General features: G+C 41.1%; 2 pseudogenes; both read left to right on the forward strand.

The window, feature by feature from the left end:
* The first annotated feature begins 618 nt into the window (after window positions 1-618).
* LOC116888467 lies at window positions 619-2,839 on the forward strand (annotated as a pseudogene).
* Window positions 2,840-3,418: 579 nt separating this feature from the next.
* Window positions 3,419-5,182, forward strand: LOC116888479 (annotated as a pseudogene).
* The last annotated feature ends 1,539 nt before the right edge of the window (window positions 5,183-6,721 follow it).

Consider the following 6,721-nt stretch of genomic DNA (forward strand, 5'->3'; position numbering starts at 1 on the left):
GGACAACAAAGCTCGATAAACTTGTGCTGCCCTTGAAACTACCTGCGGCTAGGAGTCTAGCACTGCTGGAGAAGCCCTGCCTCCTGCCTGGATCAAAGGAGCCTGGAGCTGTTGGGCTTTGATTTGTGCTTACATGGGATTTCACACTTTTTTTGATGTGTCAATAAGGAACCAACAGCAAGTGGTTGGGCAGGGGGACAGAGGTGGGACTTTGAGGATTGGGGCAAGAAATGCAGAGGAGAGGAGGGGCAGAATCGCCATGATGGGGAAGCAGAGAGATCAGACTTAAGAGCCCATGGACATATAAGAGGCAGATAAAGTGGTTCCGTGGACCACTCCCCTGACTGGGTCTCGGGTAGTAGAGGTGAAATATAGATTTACCAAATGTTAACTCAGGAATATTGGAGGGGAGCGCATTAGCCACATGGAGGTTCAGGAGTGGCCCAGTCTTTGAGCTAGTAAGACATTAAAATCTCTCTCTCTCTCTCTCTCTCTCTCTCTCTCTCTCTCTCTCTCTCTCTCTCTCTCTGTGTGTGTGTGTGTGTGTGTGTGTGTGTGTGTGTGTTTCATTTGTGAATCCAGAGCTCTTGGGTGGGTGCAGAGCCACACACACCCACCAGGAGCACAGAACGGTATAACAATTCATCACTAGAGGAAGCTGCTTGGTCTGTACCAGATGCTTCTCGGCTTCTCCAGTAAGAAAGCTGATGGCTACTCCAGCTACAAAACCCCAGAACACATGAGAATTGGATTCAACAGGTGGCAAGGTGCTCCTCCTTTGAAATTACAGCTAAAAGAAGTAAGGGAAGATTTGTGTGTTTTAAATGTACGTGGTCAGTACATCTTTATTCCTGACTGGTCTTCAATGTATAAATTTTCTATTTCTGCATATCTTGGTTATAGACTATTGGAATGTAAGTTATTAAGTATGGTTGAAAATCTGTAATATCAGACTTTTTGAGAAGACCCACTCTCTGAGCTAGACCAGCCATGGTGGCAGTGAAGACCCTAAATCCTAAAGCCGAGGTGGCCCCAGGCTCAGGCAGCACTAGTGGCGAACATCAGTGTGGCACAGGGCCTGTAGGATGTTTTGAGGACCAACTTGGGGCCTAAGGGCACCATGAAGATGCTGGTATCTGGTTCTGGAGACATCGAACTTACTAAAGATGGCAATGTGCTACTTCATGAAATGCAAATTCAACACCCAACAGCCTCTTTGATAGCAAAAATGGCTACAGCCTAGGGTGACATAACTGGCGATGGCACTACAGCCAATGTCCTCATCACTGGGAGCTGCTCAAACAAGCAGACCTCTACATTTCTGAAGGTCCTCGTCCCAGAATAATAACCGAAGGTTTTGAAGCTGCAAAGGAAAAGCACTTCAGTTTTTGGAACAAGTCAAAGTAAGCAAAGAGATGGACAGAGAAGCACTCATCGATGTGGCCAGGACATCTCTGCGGACTAAAGTTCATGTTGAACTTGCAGATGTCTTTACAGAGGCTATGGTGGACTCCATTTTGGCCATTGGGAAAAAGATGAGCCCATTGACTTCTTCATGGTTGAGACCATGGAGATGAAGCATAAATCTGAAACTGATACAAGCTTAATCAGAGGGCTTGTTTTGGATCATGGGGCGCGGCATCCTGATATGAAGAAAAGAGTAGAAAATACCTACATCCTCACAGGCAACGTGTCCTTGGAGTATGAGAAGACAGAAGGGAATTCTGGGTCTTTTACAAGAGTGCAGAAGAGAGAGAGAAACTAGTAAAGGCTGAAAGAAAACTCATTGAAGATAGAGTTAAAAAAATCATAGAACTGAAGAAGAAAGTCTGTGGTGATTCGGATAAAGGATTTGTCGTTATTAATCAAAAGGGCATTGACCCCTTTTCTTTAGATGCCCTTGCGAAAGAAGGTATTGTAGCTCTGTGAGGAGCCAAGAGGAGAAACATGGAAAGGCTGACTCTTGCTTGTGGTGGGATAGCTCTGAACTCCTTTGATGACCTGCATCCTGACTGTTTGGGGCATGCAGGGCTTGTCTATGAGTATACACTGGGTGAGGAGAAGTTCACCTTTATTGAGAAGCGTAACAATCCCCATTCTGTCACTTAACTGGTTAAAGGACCAAATAAGCACACACTGACTCAAATCAAGGATGCAATCAGAGATGGCTCGAGGGATGTCAAATGCTACTGATGATGGCTGTGTTGTCCCAGGTGCAGGTGCAGCAGAAGTGGCACTGGCAGAGGCTCTGATTAAATACAAGCCCAGTGTGAAGGTCAGGACTCAGCTTGGGGTCCAGGCATTTGCAGACGCCTTGCTCATCATTCCCAAGGTTCTTCTGCAGAACTCTGGTTTTGGCCTTCAGGAAACATTAGTTAAAGTTCAAGCTGAACATTTAGAATCCGGTCAGCTTGTAGGTGTGGATCTGAACACAGGTGAACCGATGGTGGCCGCAGAAATGGGTGTGTGGGATAACTACTGTGTGAAGCAGCTGCTTCACTCCTGTACTCTGATCACCACTAACATTCTCCTGGTTGACAAGATCATGAGAGCTGGGATGTCCTCTCTGAAGAGTTGAAGTCTGCCTGTGATGCTACAGAGTGCTGGGAGGAATGGTTATTTTTGTCCAAGCTTCAAGTGATTTGGTAAAGAATTTTCTCTTCCTGATTGGAGAAAAGGAGCAGGACATTTGACACCTATTCAAATTATAATACTGTAAATTTTTATTTAATTTTTTTGCATTGAGTGAACACACTCAAAGGAGGTCTTTTTAAAGGCACTGAACAAGATGTTTTCATTACAGGGATACAAAATTACATAATAAGGTAAGCATTGTTGTCTACCATGTATGTTCCTTAAGTGTTCTTTGAAATGTTGTAATGGTTTTCTCCTAAATAAGGCATGGTGTTGCATGCCTGTAAGCATAGCACTTTGGAAAAGAAAAAATCTGTAATATCTGTAACATCTGTAAGAAAAAGTTAGCTTAACACAAGTAACTCAGGGTTGAAGCCATTCTGGGCAAGACATGGCATGAGCCAGCCCAGAGAAAAAGGTTTCTAAAGATACTTTTAAACTGGGGTAAAATTTTTATATAATTCCCGACCTAAAAAACAAACTTCTAAAAGACAGGGTTTAAAACAATTTTTCTTTAATGAGGTATTGAAATAGTACCTCCATGTATTTGTATACAATAACTTTTCTTGTTAAAACTATAACATCAAAAATAATGATTTTTGATTTTAGAGACTAGATTGTTAAAACTGTTAAACACTGGTTTTGTCTTCTATAAACTATGGTTATGCTCTATGACTTCACTCTCAAAAAAGAAACTTTAGGATGGATTCCCTCACTCATCACAGCTGTCCTGCCTCCCCTTGTATTCTCCCGCCTCGTGCTCTCCTGCTACCGCCCCACAGAAATGCTTCGACTACCCACAGTCCTTCACCAGATGAGACCAGTGACTCCGGCCTATGCCAAAGATGTAAAATTTGGTGCGGAGGCTCGAGCCTTAATGCATATCTTTTAGCCAATGCTGTAGCTGTTACAATGGAGCCGAAGAGAACAGTGCTTATTGAACAGAGTTTGAGAAGTCCCAAAGTAACAAAAGATGGGGTCACTGTTGCAAAGTCAATTAATTTAAAGGATAAATACAAAAATATCAGAGCTGAACTTGTTCAGAATGTTGCCAATAACACAAAGGAAGAGGTGTGAGGATGGCACCACCACTACACTGTTCTGGCACAGTCTATTGCCAAGGAGGGCTTTGAGAAGATCAGCCAAGGGGCTGAGGAAGTCGAAATCCAGAGAGACCTGGAGGTCGGCTGTTGATGCTGTAATTGCTGAACTTAAGAAACAGTCTAAACCTGTGACCACCCCTGAAGAGATTGTTCAGGTTGCTACAATTTCTGCAAACGGAGACAAAGACATTGGGCACATCATTTCTGATTCAATGAAGGTTGGAAGAAAGGGTGTCATCACCGTGAAGGATGGAAAAAGCCTGAATGATGAGCTAGAAATTATTGAAAGCATGACGTTTGATAGAAGATGTATTTCCCCGTATTTTATTACCACATCCAAAGGTCAAACATGTGAATTCCAAGATGCCTACGTTTTGTTGAGTGAAAAGAAAATTTCTAGTGTTCAGTCCATTGTACCTGCTCTTGAAATTGCCAATGCTGATTGGAAGCCCTTGGTCACAATTGCTGAAGATGTTGATGGAGAAGCTCTTAGCACACTGGTTTTGAACAGGCTAAAAGTTGGACTTCAGGTTGTAGCAGTCCAAAGCTCCAGGGTTTGGAGACAATAGGAAGACCCAGCTTAAAGACATGGCTATCGTTCCTGGTGGTATGGTGTTTGGAGAAGAGGGGTTGAACCTAAATCTTGAAGATGTTCAAACTCATGACTTAGGAAACTTTGGAGACATCATTGTCACCAAAGATGATGCGATGCTTTTGAAAGGAAAAGCTCACATTGAAAAACGTAAAAGGAAAAGGTGACAAAGCTCATATTGAGAAGCATGTTCAAGAAATCACTGAGCAGCTAGACATCACAACCAGTGAATATGAAAAGGAAAAGCCTAATGAGCGACTTGGTAAACTTGCAGATGGAGTAGCTGTGCTGAAGGTGGGAAGGACAAGTGGCATGGAAGCCAGTGAGAAGAAAGACAGAGTTACAGATGCTTTCAATGCTATGCGAGCAACGTTTGAAGAAGGCATTGTTCTAGGAGGGGGCTGTGCTCTGCTTCGGTGCATCCCAGCCTTGGATTCATTAAAGCATGCTAATGAAGATCAGAAGATAGGTATAGAAATTATTAAAAGAGCACTTAAAATTCCTGCAGTGACGATAGCTAAGAATGCAATCTTGATAGTTGAGAAAATTCTGTAGAGTTCCTCAGAAGTTGGTTATGACGCCAAGCTTGGAGATTTTGTGAACATGGTGGAAAAGAGAATTATTGACCCAACAAAGGTTGTAAGAACTGTTTTACTGGATGCTGCTGGGGTGGCCTCCTTGCTAACTACAGCTGAAGCTATAGTGACAGAAATTCCTAAAGAAGAGAAGGACCCTGGAATGGGTGCAATGGGGGGATGGGAGGGGGTATGAGAGATGGCATGTTCTAACTCCTAGAATAGTGCTTTGCCCTTATCAATGAACTGTGACAGGAAGCTCAAGGCAGGTTCCTCACAGATAACTTCAGAGAGGTCACCTGAAGAAAATGACTGAAGAGAAGGCTGCCTGATCACTGTAACCATCAATTACTGGTTTCCTTTGCCGATATATAATGGTTTACTGCTGCCATTGTCCACACCTACAGATAGTTTATTTTGTATTTTTGAATAAAGTCATTTGTACATTCCTGAAAAAAGGAAACTTTATTTTGATATTGCAAAAACAACTTTTAAATATTTTAAATATTTAAATAATAAAGCTATGGGACACTTTACATTTTATTAAATATTTTCTTATAATGTCTTTATTAATATATGGTGGTTAAATGAAGGAAATTTTAATGAAAATAGCTATAATGATGATGGAAATGATGACTTTAAAAATTATAATGAACAACAATAATCATTTTGGACCCCTGATGAAGGAACAATCAATAATAGAAGAAGCTCAGGCAGTCTTTATGATGATAGTTGTGGATCTGATATGAAAATAAAGGATATAGTAACAAAAGATTTTTAATTTTAAAAATATAGCTACCAATTAATGCAATATGATGCCAATTAGATATACATTCCTGAGGTCATTTTGTCTTTTCCTTTTCATTACATTAGGTATATTGCCTGCAAATCATGTTAATGATTCCAGGAATAAAAATTAAGAAGTTTTAAGTTAAACTACCTTATGATAACAGCTTGTCTTAGTTAAAGGTTTTACTGCTTTGAACAGACATCATGACCAAGGCAAATCAATGACAACATTTAATTGGGGCTGGATTACAGGTTCAGAGGTTCAGTCCAGTATCGTCAAGGCAGGAACATGGCAGTGTCCAGGCAGGCCTGGTGCAGGCAGAACTGAGAGTTCTACATCTTCATCTGAAGGCTGCTAGCAGAATACTCACTTCCAGGCAGCTAGGATGAGAGTCTTATAACCCATACCCACAGAGACACACCTATTCTAACAGGGCCACACCTTCTAATAGTGCCACTCCCTGGGCCAAGCATATACACACCATCACACAGCTCTCTCAGCCAAAGTGCTTGCCATTTTCCCCAACTTGTTAACCCTTTCCTGCACTGATAGTATCATTAGCATAAATGTAATTAATTATACAGATAACTGTTATATTCTATAATGATATACCATATAAATGTCAGAGTCATGTTTATGGATTAAAAAGTTTTATTTTGATATTAAAAGAGGTTCAATTCAAAACTATGAGTTTTAAGGCTCAAACCTAACACAGATTGACAGTCAGTAACTTTATAAATAATCAAATCTTTTAATGTGTTCAGAAATATATTTGAAGTCATTCTAAGAACTGATGTAGTTAATTACAAGATTAAGCTTTATTTTGTCTCCTATTTTATGCTTGTAAGGTATAGTTTTGAGCAGATAACTAAAAACATACAAAGGCTGTTTAACTCAGATATGCTTGGTAGGAACTAGCCCTCAAACCCATCAGAGATCTGCTGAATATGACATTTATTTGTTTAAATTTACCATGAAGGACAGAGACTCCCTGATCCTAAGAGTGACCCCCCTGCGCCCCCAAGTT

The sequence above is a fragment of the Rattus rattus genome, chromosome 1 (genome assembly GCF_011064425.1).
Source record: "Rattus rattus isolate New Zealand chromosome 1, Rrattus_CSIRO_v1, whole genome shotgun sequence".
Taxonomy (NCBI): Eukaryota; Metazoa; Chordata; class Mammalia; order Rodentia; family Muridae; genus Rattus; species Rattus rattus.